We start from the raw sequence: 12890 nt of genomic DNA on the forward strand, positions 1-12890 counted from the left end.
CATGCGCTGGGCTGGTGGCTGAGGATGCTGACACAGGTTTTCTCTATTTAGTCTTAAAAGAGAACTTGTGTCCATGTGCTCTTTGCACTTCCCTGGGTAAAAGCTATCCAGAATCTTGCTCTGCAAGGAGTATCCCTACTGCCTTTATTCCATTCTGGTATCTGCATGTCCGAGGTATGGTCCCGTGCATCTCAGTGCTCTTAAATATCAGTAGTCTGGAAGCTTGCATTGCTTCATGTAGATGCAGCTCCGCTATGGTCTTTGGGTGAATGTGGTTTGAGGTATGATAATATTTGCAGTGGACTGTTGAAATGTTGGTACAAGTGTGGTGAGATCTTCCAAGTGTGGGCACTATGGAAATACCATCTTTGCATTGTTTGTACTGAGGAGTGGCTCTGTTGGGCTCAGATATGTGTGCTGTCTTCTGCCACTGAGAGTGGACTACTGGAGTGCTGCCACCTAGCAAAGGATTGTTACGGAAGAACAGCACAGCTTTCATGCATTTGTACATATGCTTTCAGAAATATCTCTCTGCCTAAAAACATAGGCAAGTTGCAGAGACTGGGCATGTAATGACCCAGTCATCTTCAGAGTATGTACAAAGATGTGGCATTTCTCTTGATGTGACCATTATCTAATCCCAAAACTATAAGGTGGGGGGGATGGATGGGGGGAGGGGAGGGGTGAAACATTGCTATTAAAACAGCTTGTATAAAATCTTTCTTGGTTAAATTTACCATGTAGAAAAGGTCACCTGGACATTTTGACAGCATGGTACAATAAAGGCTTCTAAATGGCTTCAATCATTCAGGCTTTTTCAGTCTGAACTTTTTTTTATCAGTTCATAGCACTTAGTACTTGAAAATGTGTATGCCTGTAGCAATTAGAATGTCATATTAATAATGCTGCCAGGTATTATTTCTTTGCTTAACCTATTCTATGTATGCCAATATATTTCAGTGCTGAATAGTGTCTATAGATTTATCCTGTCCTTAAAAAATGAATTGGAATAACTCTGAGACACAAAGAGTGAGATACCAAAAAAAACCCACCTTGGATTTCATGAGACATCTTCCAGATTTTAAAGAGAAACATGGCAAATCTTTCACGTGTCCCTCTGCCCTCAGCAGATTTAAGACCTATGCAGTTTGAGGGGGTTTGGGATTTATTTGAGGGCCTTCTTACACTGGTACGATTTATCCACAGAGATCAGCAGTTTACATTGCATTGATGAATGTGGTTATTGATTTATTCTGTGATTGTACCGGCCTGGTATACAAGGACTGCAAAGTGCTGTTTTCTAAGAGTGATTGACTCCATTCTTTATTGACTAAAATGAGCTGATAAAAATCATCCTCTGGCTGAGCTGGAACTACTTTTCTGTGTTCCTGCTCCTAGCAGAGGAAGTAGGAGGCAGACTGTGGTGCAGAGTGGGGGAAAGAAGTTCCAGGTTTGATTCCTTCTGCATAACTGTGGCTGATAGGGAGGAAAGTATCTGCTTCCCTACACCCTCTCCCATCCCACTGTGCACACATGCAGCTTTATGCTGCCTTACAGGGTAATAATGTTCCTTCAATGTTGTTAGAAATGAGGAAGTTTTTCTGATACCTCCAAAAAGAATGGTTCTGAAGTTTGTGCACCATTCTGTCTCATGCTCGTTTGCAGTTGTAAGAAATCTCAGAATTACGTATGGAGTGGAGCATTTTAAATCTTATTTTGTGTAATCTGCTCAGCATGAGGTTTACAAGGCAGCACTGCTATACCTATTTATGTATATGTGTTATGTGGTGAAATCTGTAAAGTAAAATCATCGTGGATCAAGAAATATCTTCCATAGAGAACATCTATGAGCACCCACAGTGTTCTAATTGGAGATGCTCTCTATTAGAGAGACCCTCCCAGGCTCCTGAGTCACAGGTGGCTTTTGAATTAGCTTCCTAAAGTCTAAACTCCCCAAAGAATCCCTTTTTCTCCTGGTTAATACACAGACCTTTCTCCCCACATCTAAGCATGTAGGAGAGAAGCGCTCTATTCTGTGCCTGTTGTGCTGGTTGGCAAACACTGAAGTCTATTGCATTAAGTCATGCATTTATTGAAGAAAAAGGTTTGGTTTTATGGAGCTACAGTAGGCTTCATTCTCAGAATAAATATACCAGTCCAAAAGCAGTGTAGGTGGAGCTGCCCGCTGGTACCTGGTGGTGGAGCAGCACTGGGGCACCAGCATTTCCCACTCATACAGGAGATGAGTGCAGTCAGTAGCAAGGAAATTAAAAATAAAAGCTGGTAACTAAGCGTGCATATCTATGCACATGTAGGTACAGACATAAGCGCCTATATAGGGAGCAGAAAATAGAAAGCTGTGTAATGAAAAGAGTAATACATTTTTCATTTTCCCTTCTCTCCCTGAGAAGAAAAATCAAAAGGCTGATTCTGCAGCAGGCAGTGTATAGCAGCAGACATTGGTATCTAGGGCCCATAATAATTTATCTAATTTAGCTATGGCACTATATTCATAAGTATGAGCTCCCAGTCATTTCTCTACATTAGGAGTGGTGTGTGCTTCTCCATTTTTCCCCCCTCTCCAGTCACTGGAAGATTTCTTCTATAAATATATCCCTCTATAAATACCTGGCTGGCTTTCCAGCTTATTAGAGGTTCTGAGGAAATAAAATGATAACACACCTTGTACTTTAAAACTTGTATATAAAACATCTCAATAAAACAACTCAAAGGCACCTGTGAAATGAAATCATGGCCATGGTTATCATCACCCCATTCCCTACAACTTAGTTTTGTTTTTTTTTTTTTCTTTTCCCATATTAAAGATATCAACTGAAATATGGTCACTTTGTGGCAGTTCCCAACTTTAAATAAAATGAGCCTGCCAACAATTATTGATTCATAAGCACTCTGGTCTGTGCTGGTACACAGCTTGGCATTTAATAAAATTAAATGTCCCCGGTCAAATTACACCATTGGTTTTTAATCAGTGCAATCTCCAGTGTTTCTTAAGGCTTCCAGCATCGCTTGTGGTTGCCTGGAGCTGTGCGCTTCTCTCAGCCCTGCAAGCAGTGGCAGGAAGACATCTGTCCTCCAAGGAAGGGAGATATCAGCATAGGAAGCAGACCATGTACTGCTTTACCAGAGGTACCTGATATGTCTGGCACTCCTTCTGCAGAATTGCACTGAAACATCCATGTATTTTTTCAAGCAAGGTTTGCATTAGAGCAGTTTACTGGGGAGTGGAAGCGGGATGTGGGGAGGGAGGAGGGGGGTGGGCAGCCCCTCAGCATCCCCAGCAATGGGACAGATTTGTCTGCAAGCTCTCAAGTTAAAGATATTCATTATTAATCCTGGAGAAGTTCTTTTTTCTTTTTTCTTTTTTTTTTTTTCCTGCTTTGCTATTTGCTTTGACTTCTGTTTAATGCCACGAGTACAGAGTGATTCAACTCCTGTTTGTGAGGGCTTTCAGGTGACTTTGAGCATGAGGGCAGCGTGGCTGGGTTGAGTTCTTTGGAGCATTGGAGCTGCCAACCCCATCATCCCATCTTCCCTGCAAGGTTTTCACAGGCGTCAGTATACTCAGACTCTTCACTTGAATGTAGTCATCATACCTGTAATTAAATCATCAGCTGCATAGTCTGGCCATTGCAGTAACGCTCGTTTGTTGATGAACTTGTAATTTGTAGATGAATCTGATCTGTAGATGGAGGGGTTTGTGGGTTGCTTCTGTTAGGGAGACAAAGACAATACCTTTCTTTGGCAATACCTTCTTTCTTAGGGAGATCAGTCGTAAACAGTAACAGTGCTGTTTGCTAATACACAACAGGATCAGACACTGGCAGCTACTTTTTCTCAAGGCTCTTAGACCTCCTGTAGGTCTAAGCTGCTTCATTTCCTTCTTGATCCTATTTTCAGTCCTGCATGCCTCTGCACTGCTTCATCTCTTCCCATGTCACTCCTGTACGTAGACTTACAAAAATACTCCTGTATATGAACAAGTCTTCAACTTATAATTGAAGAAAGCTCTTCTTTGACACCGATGGCTCTTGAACAGCGCTATTTTCTTTGAATCACACTCTGTTCCTAGGCAGTGTTGTGGTTTCCTCACTGATCCCTTTTGTTTCTATTTTCTGATGACTAAACTAAGGCTTTTGTAACCTCGTCTCCCTCCCTGGACTGAACGCTGGCCATCACATCCCATGACTTTCCTAAGTTTTTACCTTAGTTTACTTCTTGGTTATGCAAATATGACAGTTGTCAGAATCCTGCATTTAATGCATCCCCAAAGGAAGAAGTACGTTTAGGCTATAACAATACTGCAGATGGTGTCATTTGTTATAGGAAAGACTCCAGGAGAGCACTCAAGTGCCAGTTAGAAAGCTCAGTATAATTTTTTAAATAGTAATGAAGTTTATTAATGAGAAAAAGTTGGACTCCAGCATAACTCTTCCAGCAGGTACTGTTGTCGTTTGTGTTTCACATCATTACTAATTTTGTGTTCAGCATATCAGAACCATTAATTCAGATTTAGTCTGCAGCTGAATAAGCCAGATTGCTTAGGAAAATAAACGTCTCTATTACTTTTTATAGTGTTGAAATTAATTTACAGTTCCAGATTGTGATAACTAAAATTGAGAATTAAAACTATATTTGCTACCTGAGATTTCCCAGAGATTAGCATTCATGAGGCTGTAAAAATATTAGCTACTTTAAATAATGCTTGCAATATTTCTAGAGTTATAAAGCACCTTCCCTTAGCTCACTTTAATTTATTTAGCACCCACGTCTTTAAACCTTCCTTTTAGAATATTCACACTGCCGAAAGATTACACTGAGATTATTGCATTAAGAGAAATGCTGTTTACGATGATGGCATGTAATACAATATGTATTTCCAGGGGCTTTGAAAGGCATGGAAATAAAAATTTTAATGATGTCTTTAAGGGCTCTTAGAACTGCTTTTGTGCTATTGGAAGAGCTGAGGTTGAGCAGAATTTCTGAAGCAGAACGGCATCGAGTCAACAGCAAAGCAGATAAAACCTTTATAAGAAAGGGGGAACTTGAGGAAAAACTCACAAAAAGGCAACTTCGTTTCCAGATTAATCTCTGAGAATTGTGAGGAGTGCAGAAGGGAGAGATGGGTGAATAAGGAGCAGTGAATGTGTTTGCTCAGAACAGGTCTTCCTCCAGCAAAGCCAATGGATGCTGAGTTGTTTCTCTGTTAGTGTTCCATTCCCCTCTGAAATACTCAACGCCTTCACTGTCAGTGGCATTCAAAAATCACAATTTCTCCTCCAAAATGAGCAATAACTTTAACAGTTGTGTATGTAGGGTTTTTTGAGCCTTTAGTGTGTACCCGAGTCAAGGCTGGACTTCAGTTCTGCTGAAATGAATAGCTGAGCTCCTTATGCAATGGGTTGATGCAGAAAGCTGGAGCTTAAGAAAACCATTGAATTTCATAAGAAAATTGGATGAGTTGGACGTGGTACCATTGCAGGATTATGTTCTCAGCCAATAATGTCTGTTCTAATACCTCCTTGGTAGAAAGAAGAAAATGGGATTTAATTTTATATCCGTGGATTCAGCAAGAAACAGAGCAGCAGATTCATAGTTTGTGTGGTGCAATACTGCCTTGGATGTTTGGGTAAATTCTGGCTTGGTTTTGGTATTGACTGCTTTAAAGAAGTATCTGCCTAATTGTGTCAGCATGCAGGAAGGGCAGAACTGAGCAGCCACTAACAGCAGATCTCACCTTTTGCTTGATTGTCTAAACTTCTTAATTTTGAATTGAGTGGCGTAGAAGCACTAACTGGAAGGGTATTTTGTTAAGGGAGCTGCAAGGGAAAGCTCTCAAGTGCTCTTAAGATGATGTGTGATGGCAAATCATGTTGCAGATGTCCTGCAATAACAGTTTTTTGAAAGTTCATTGCTTGACTATCTTGCCATATAGAGATCATTTCCTTTGGGTACCACTGGAGAAAAAAATCACTTTCCCAAAGACTCTTCCTTTGCTTACTTGAATGCTAATCTTTATTATTTCACATCAGAGTTCCTTGCATAAGTGATTTTAGGATGGTAACACCACAAGCTGAGATTTCAATACCTGAATTCCTACTCTGAAACCACGGAAACAGAACTGCCTCATTTTCCAGTTTCTCTTTTCTTTTTTTTTTCTTAAGAAAATATACTGTTCTTAATTCTGAAGGTAAGAATCCAAATGCCCGAGTGTCACTTTATGAGAATTGCCCTTACATCATGAGTGAATCTCCAGTGTTCCATGGCTGTGCTTTTGCAATAATGGTTTAAAAAGGAAATGTTTATTTTCCCCCAGTTTTTAGTAGCTACAGAAGAAGCAGGGGGCTGATTACCCACACTGAGCTGTGAGGGTCAGATCCAGAGGAAAAAAAAGTGAAACTAAATGTTTCAGAAAATAGGTGAAGGATCCCGCTGTGGCCAATGTGGATGATTTAGCCTAACGCTGTGGCTCCCAGCCTCCCCCCTTCCTATAACCCATAAGTTATGGGTAGTAGAGCCCATGAGCATCACGGTGGACGTAGAAACTGCACATAAACAGATGCAATCAGAACCAGAAAAAAAAAGTTATTAAATTGAGGACTGTTTTTTCCTCTCATTAAAAATAACTCATATTTAAGTATGTGTCAAATCAGGAACTGAGGGTACAGAGGTCCATTCAAAATAGAAATGTATTTCAATTTTCAGCAGCAGCTTCCATTCCTATTGCACTATCATGCAGGCAGGATGTCTGCTTAAAGAGAAGTACTTGAAATAGGTCACTGGAAGAGAAAAGGACTGAGTTTAAAGTTATTTTCTTATTCAGTTATGCGTCCACATCATCCTAAGATCTATGCAGGTGAAACTACCCGGAAGGCATCATTTGGGAAGGACTCATTTTGATGTACTACAAAGAACATTATGAAATATTAGGGTCCATCCAGACTCAACAATTAAATTAAGACCATGCAGCAGCACTCTCCTTCCTCTTTGCTGGGGATTTGTTCTTTTCTGAGGATGTCATAGCACGATCAATCACCATAGCATTGGTGGCATAAATGAGATTAAACACCCCCACACATCAACAAATTTAAAGCAAATAGGAAATTTGGGGGGAAATCAGTCCTCAGGGCACAGTAGAATCTGTGTTGTTTTGTGTTTTCCATTTGACTTTCCAGAAAACACTGATTAAAAGGTCCCCTTCGTTATGGTTGTAGCATCTTACTGCAGTCATAGAACGGCAGGCACTAAGAAGTTCTCAGAAGAAATAAAGAAGTTGAGAAAATCATTTTATTGCCTGACAGAAGGGGAGGCTGCCTTAATTTTGTTGTCACTGGGAGTCTAAATGCAAAAGGACAGCTGCTGTGCTCAAGCAACAATGCAATCAGTTAATGCTTTCAGCAGGGAGACATTAGCTGCTTCTCCCTCCTGCCAGGCAGGGAGAAACAAAGTTTATAAAAAAGAAGGGAAAAAAAGGAACTTTCAGACTTTTCTTTCTTTCTTTCTTTCTTTTTTTTTCTGTGCTCATTTGAAGGGAAAACAAGGGCTGCACCAGAACAGAGGATGTCTTTCAGGATGCTCCCACTACTGTATCTTGGTGATACTGTTGTGATGTCTGCGTTGGCTGTGGCACATTTCTGTGATAACTGCAGTAAAGCCACGTAATCACAACCATTGAAGAGAGCCCAAGAAGGATCATGTAGGTTGTTGCCAAAGCTACTTTTATTACTGACCAAAAAAAGAGATCAAGCAAGAAAACATTGAATCAGACATGGATTGAAGCCATGCAACCAGGAAGAATTTGCCCTAGATAGTGATGAAATTAACATAAACCATAAACAAAATGAAGACACTTGCTATTTTCACATTCCCGTTTTGAAATGAAAGTAAAGCAGAACAAACAAGAAACTAAAATCATATGTAAAGTCTACAATATGTTTCTGCCTCAGAGCTGCAATAACGAAGGCTCCTTCTTCTAAAGGAGCAATCTTCAGCAGCTTCATATGTTTGACCCTGACTAAGTTTTGCAATGATGAAAGGAAGAAACAGAGGAGCTTCAGCCTCACCTTGGCATAATGATCTATTTTCAGGCTTTTCATAAGATCTAGAACCACCAGAAGTAGGAGCAGGAGAAGGCAAGAGAGGAAAGAGATGAGAAAAGAGATGAGACGTAGTTGTTAGGCACAATGACCAATCCCTTTCATGTTAGGCCAGTGGACTGGCTTAAGAGTGGGATGGACTGGGAGTTTAAGAAACTTAATTATATTTTCAGATCTGCAACTGACCGTGCTCTTCCATGCTCCACTTAAAATTGTGTTTTCAGAAATGCAGATTTCTTCTCTAATAGCCTCATGGGGGGGAAGCTGAGCAGGGCTAAGAGGCAGGATTTGGCTCCCATCCTCTGCAGAACTGGGAAGCCAAAAGACCCAAGGGCGCTGCTAAACCCAGAGCTCAAAAACGCATCCCGAAGAGCAGTGCTTTACAGGTAAATTGATCAGGCAAAGCTCAGATTCTTTAGCCATCCAGGCTGAAGTAAAATAATAGTATGTTGAGAAGAACAGTCAAGAAAAGAATATTTAATTATAAAGGGACAGCAACAAAACCATCAGAAAGGAAACAGGTGGATTTGAGAACTCTCCAGAACTCTCCTGCTCTTGGTGCATCACCTGCTGAAATAAAAGAAAAAAAAACGTTTAAGTTGCTGTGAGCTCAGTCTTACACATCATTATTAAATGCTGAAAGTTTAATATTTCATATAGACGGGATGAGAAGATTGCAAGAGAAACTGAATAACCTCCATGGACTTCTGAAAGCATTGAGACCAAATCCACCCTGAAAGGAAATGAACAGTAAAACTATATTGTTGAATTAAGTCCCATATTTATAGCATTTGTCTTAATTTCAGAGATTTATTGAAAGGGGATTTGAAGAAGATGAATTAATAGTAAGAAATGACAGACTAATCCTTTCCTTGGGACCAGTGATTATATGAAGGTGTAGTGAAAACAGCAGAGAGAATGCTAGGTGCCCTTGCTGGATGGATACTACGTTCAGTTTAGACATTAATCTACAAAAGTGGATTAAGAAAATCAGATGTGAGACATTTTCACAAGGGTTTTGTTCAGTCTTGGGAACTGCGTCTACAAAGAATACACTTTATAGCTCTGAGAAATCACCAGGGAAAGGGGTTGGAAAATAGATTTCAATTCATTTAAAAAGATTAAACACTGCCATAAAGTAATCTAATTAGTTTTATTCTTTGTTCTGCTCTGGACATCTTCAGAGCCGTCTGTTTTATTCCACTGCTGCTATGCTGCCTTTGCCCCCGTGGAAAGGGCTCTCCCTGCACCACTGGGCTCCAAAACATAGCTTTGAGAGCACCAGAAAAGGTCACTGCAGAAATCAAATGAAGCCGTATAATGAGACTTATCTTTAAAACCTCTTGTTAATTAAAAGATGAAGATTTGAGCCCGGTCGTGTTTCCAATCAAAACAAAGAAAGTTTTGCAGTCACTTGAATGGCAGCCAGATCATATTTCTGATAACACTGATCAAACATCAAATGCAAGAGGGCAGAATGGTAAGCGTGAGAGTCAGAAAGGCAGCAAGCAGAGAACCTGCTTGGTGGGCATTGGCCTGCTGGTATGATTTGCTCAGCTAATTAAGGGCAATCTTCAGAAACTTATCATTCTTAATTTGCTTTCATGATGATAATAATAACCTATTACTGCGTGTTTGTCAAAGACACTTTATTGTGCAGTTGCCTTTCAAGGCCAGGCTGGAGGCAAGCTGTTAGAGAGGAGGCACGGAGCAGCACGGATCTGGTGTGCAAGCTGGAAAGGATTAGCTGAGAGAGGACTAAAATGAGCTGTCAAATGCTTTCGTTTAAGCATTCTGGAGAGGATTCTTAAGTCATTGAGCTCTAAATACACTGGGAAAAAAAATGGAGCTAGATGAAGATGCAAATAAATGAAATCAGGAGGCTATTTTAAAACAGAATGTGAGTTTATAAATAGTGTAATAACCGAATATTTTTTGAAAATCAGGAAAATATGTCAAAAAACAGAAAGAAAATTAACTATGACCAAGCAGAAAATACAGTCACTTACTGTGAACAGCAGATATTAGATCTGAAGGAAAAATAATCTATACAATTCTCTTTTCTCCTGAATAAAGCTGACACACCATTTTGTCTCATAATCTGCTTTCCCATGATGCAACAGTATTCTAAATTATCTAATATAATCACTTTATCCTGTTTGAAATTATTGTGTCACATTCCTGAGAACAGTTCAGGAGGTGCCTCAGACCAGAGAAATGAAAGCAAGCCAATGGGAAATGAAGGGCCATCAATCTATTTCTTTTAATCAATTAACATTTTTTTCTTATCTTTGTGTGTTCAATGTAATATAATAATTTAAGACAGTTTTCTAAGCGGAAATGACCAAGGAGGTTGTGGATGCCCATCCCTGGAGGCATCCAAGGCCAGGCTGGATGTGGCTCTGGGCAGCCTGGTCTGCTGGTCGGTGCCCCTGCATACAGCAGGGGGTTGAAACTAGATGATCACTGTGGTCTTTTTAAACCCAGGCCATTCTATGACCAGATAAATGGTTTATAAAGACTCTTGCTGCATTCAGGACTTCCCCCCCCCCCCCCCCCCCCCCCCAGTGGATAAATAAAATAAATATCACAGACGATGTGATTGAGTGCACTCAGCAAGTCTGTGGATGGCACCAACCTGGGATGTGCTTCTGACTTAATAGAAGGAAGGGATGCCATCCAGAGGGACCCAGACAGTCTGGAGGAGCTGGCTCACATGAACCTCATGAAATTTAAAAAGACCAAGTATGAGGTGCTGCATCTGTTAGTAAGGATGTGGCCATTTTTGCAGTATCTGTCTTTCATTGGGAGTCTGCTGCTCCTCTTCAGAGTTCCAAAGTGTCTGTTAAAAAGCCCAAGCAACTCATACTGAAAGGAATTGCAGAAGGCTGTCTATACCCTATCTTCAGTTCCTGAAATATTATTTGAACTTAAATAAATTAAGTTAAACACAGAAAGTATCCTCCAGTTCTACAAAATCTCCTAGATTGATCTAGGAGACCCTTTGGCCCTTCCCACTTTCAAAGAAAGATTCATAGTGACAGAACGGTTCTTTGAGCATAGCCGGTAGTTTATAATTAAAGATGATGAAAACAAACAAACCCAAAAGAACAGTTTTTCACTATGTTTTCTTAAAGAATTCAGTCATGCTGAAATTTCCTAAAGAGATTTAATTTAAATGCTTTACCTTGAACAGCATCTTTAAGAGAGATTGTATGACTGGAGAGGTTGAACCACTGTATCCTGTTTTTAACCTGTGTTTACAACTCTTTCTATTTTCTGCATCCAGATCTAAAATGAAGGAGTGGCCAATTCCCAGCAGGTGATACTGCTTCCATTCCTTTCGAGCTGATTCAAATTTTTGGCAATTTTTATCTCGGTTCTCCTCGCCATACAAAGCAAGAATTTTTCATCTTTCAAATGAGAGCTGAGGAACATACAAATGAGAGGAGATGCCAACTTCAGTTTCTCTCGTCTGAGGTGCTTTGAAATTATTTCCCTTGAACTTCCATCTTTAAACGAGCAGATGACTTTAAACAACCCTTAGAACTCAATAGAGGCATCTATAAAATGTTTTTTTCCCACGCAATCAAAGGCAGAAGTCGTTTGTTAGTCAAATCCTATGATAAATAAAGGACTCTGACTTTATATATATATATACAAGTAGATCACTCTGAAAGTAATGCCTCCTATTTTCATGGAAATGACAACAAATAGAATAAATTCTCAGCTACAAAGCACTGTTTTTCAACATAGTCACCACCATTAACTGTGCATTTTCACCACTGGTGAACTTCAAATTACCCAGATTTATGTTCATTTGTTTATCCCTCACCCCTGGTACAAATCCTTGCCCTACAGAGCCCTGCATTAAAAACTAAATGAGGGCTTCTTGAAGTTCAGTCTTATTGATTTGCATTTTATATGAGACAGTAAATTAAATTTATGCTAATATGATACATATATTCTTCCCTGAACCATTATGGGGGAGGTGGGGGCCACGAAGTGCAATAGTCTATATAGTTGTGTCTGTCAGTCACAATGACTCAAACCATCATGCTGATCAAAGTTCTCAGCATCTTGCATATAAGACCCTCAAAGTTCCTCAGAAGAAGCTTGGGACGTCAGGAAAAGCTGAAAGTAAAATGTTACAGTTTAAAAAGGGTTCTGCTGAGTTTGTGGATTTTTTTTAATGCTTTCCACAATAGGTTCAGGAAGGAAATAGAATGGGTGGAAGATTGCTTTCATTTTGTTTCATTACAGAATATCATAAAATCAGATATTTAAATACAGATATTTAAAAAATCAAATGACCTGGAGCTGAAGGCTTCTGCAGCTTACTGGAACGGAGAGTAGCTAGATCTATGCTAGATCTAAAGCTATGATCTTTAAAGTCTTCCAACCTGAGCAATTCTATGATTCTGGTCCACTCATACTTTCACCTGAATTCAGTTACAGAATTGATAATTTTTGTATGAACATACTACTCCTCCAGTATAGTTGGTGTTATCCTTTTGAATGTGTGGCTCATGGAATCACGTAAAAGGTCCTTTGAAATATGAAGGTAAAACCAGATTATTCAATGCTCACAGTATTTTTAGTTTGCACTTGCCTTTCATTCCCAGCACTGAAGCTACTCTATGGCCACAACAATAGAGGTCACAGGGAGGAACATCCAAAAATCAGGTCTTAAACTATACACTGGCAGTACTATGATTCATCAGTCCAAAACAGTGACCTCTAGAGAGTGGCAGGCAAAGGTATCTACATCCTAAT

The 12890-nt window shown here is 39.8% G+C and overlaps 1 protein-coding gene across 1 annotated transcript in view; it reads left to right on the top strand.

Moving 5' to 3' along the window:
- The window catches only part of LOC125698838 (contactin-6-like), a 139804-nt gene extending 131638 nt beyond the window's left edge, over window positions 1–8166 (top strand). Inside the window, exon 25 of the mRNA XM_048957669.1 lies at window positions 7550–8166. The gene's annotated coding sequence lies outside the window, so the exon portion shown is untranslated. The remainder of the gene's footprint in view (window positions 1–7549) is intronic.
- Window positions 8167–12890: the final 4724 nt, after the last annotated feature.

The sequence above is a fragment of the Lagopus muta genome, chromosome 11, assembly GCF_023343835.1.
Source record: "Lagopus muta isolate bLagMut1 chromosome 11, bLagMut1 primary, whole genome shotgun sequence".
NCBI classification, from domain to species: domain Eukaryota; kingdom Metazoa; phylum Chordata; class Aves; order Galliformes; family Phasianidae; genus Lagopus; species Lagopus muta.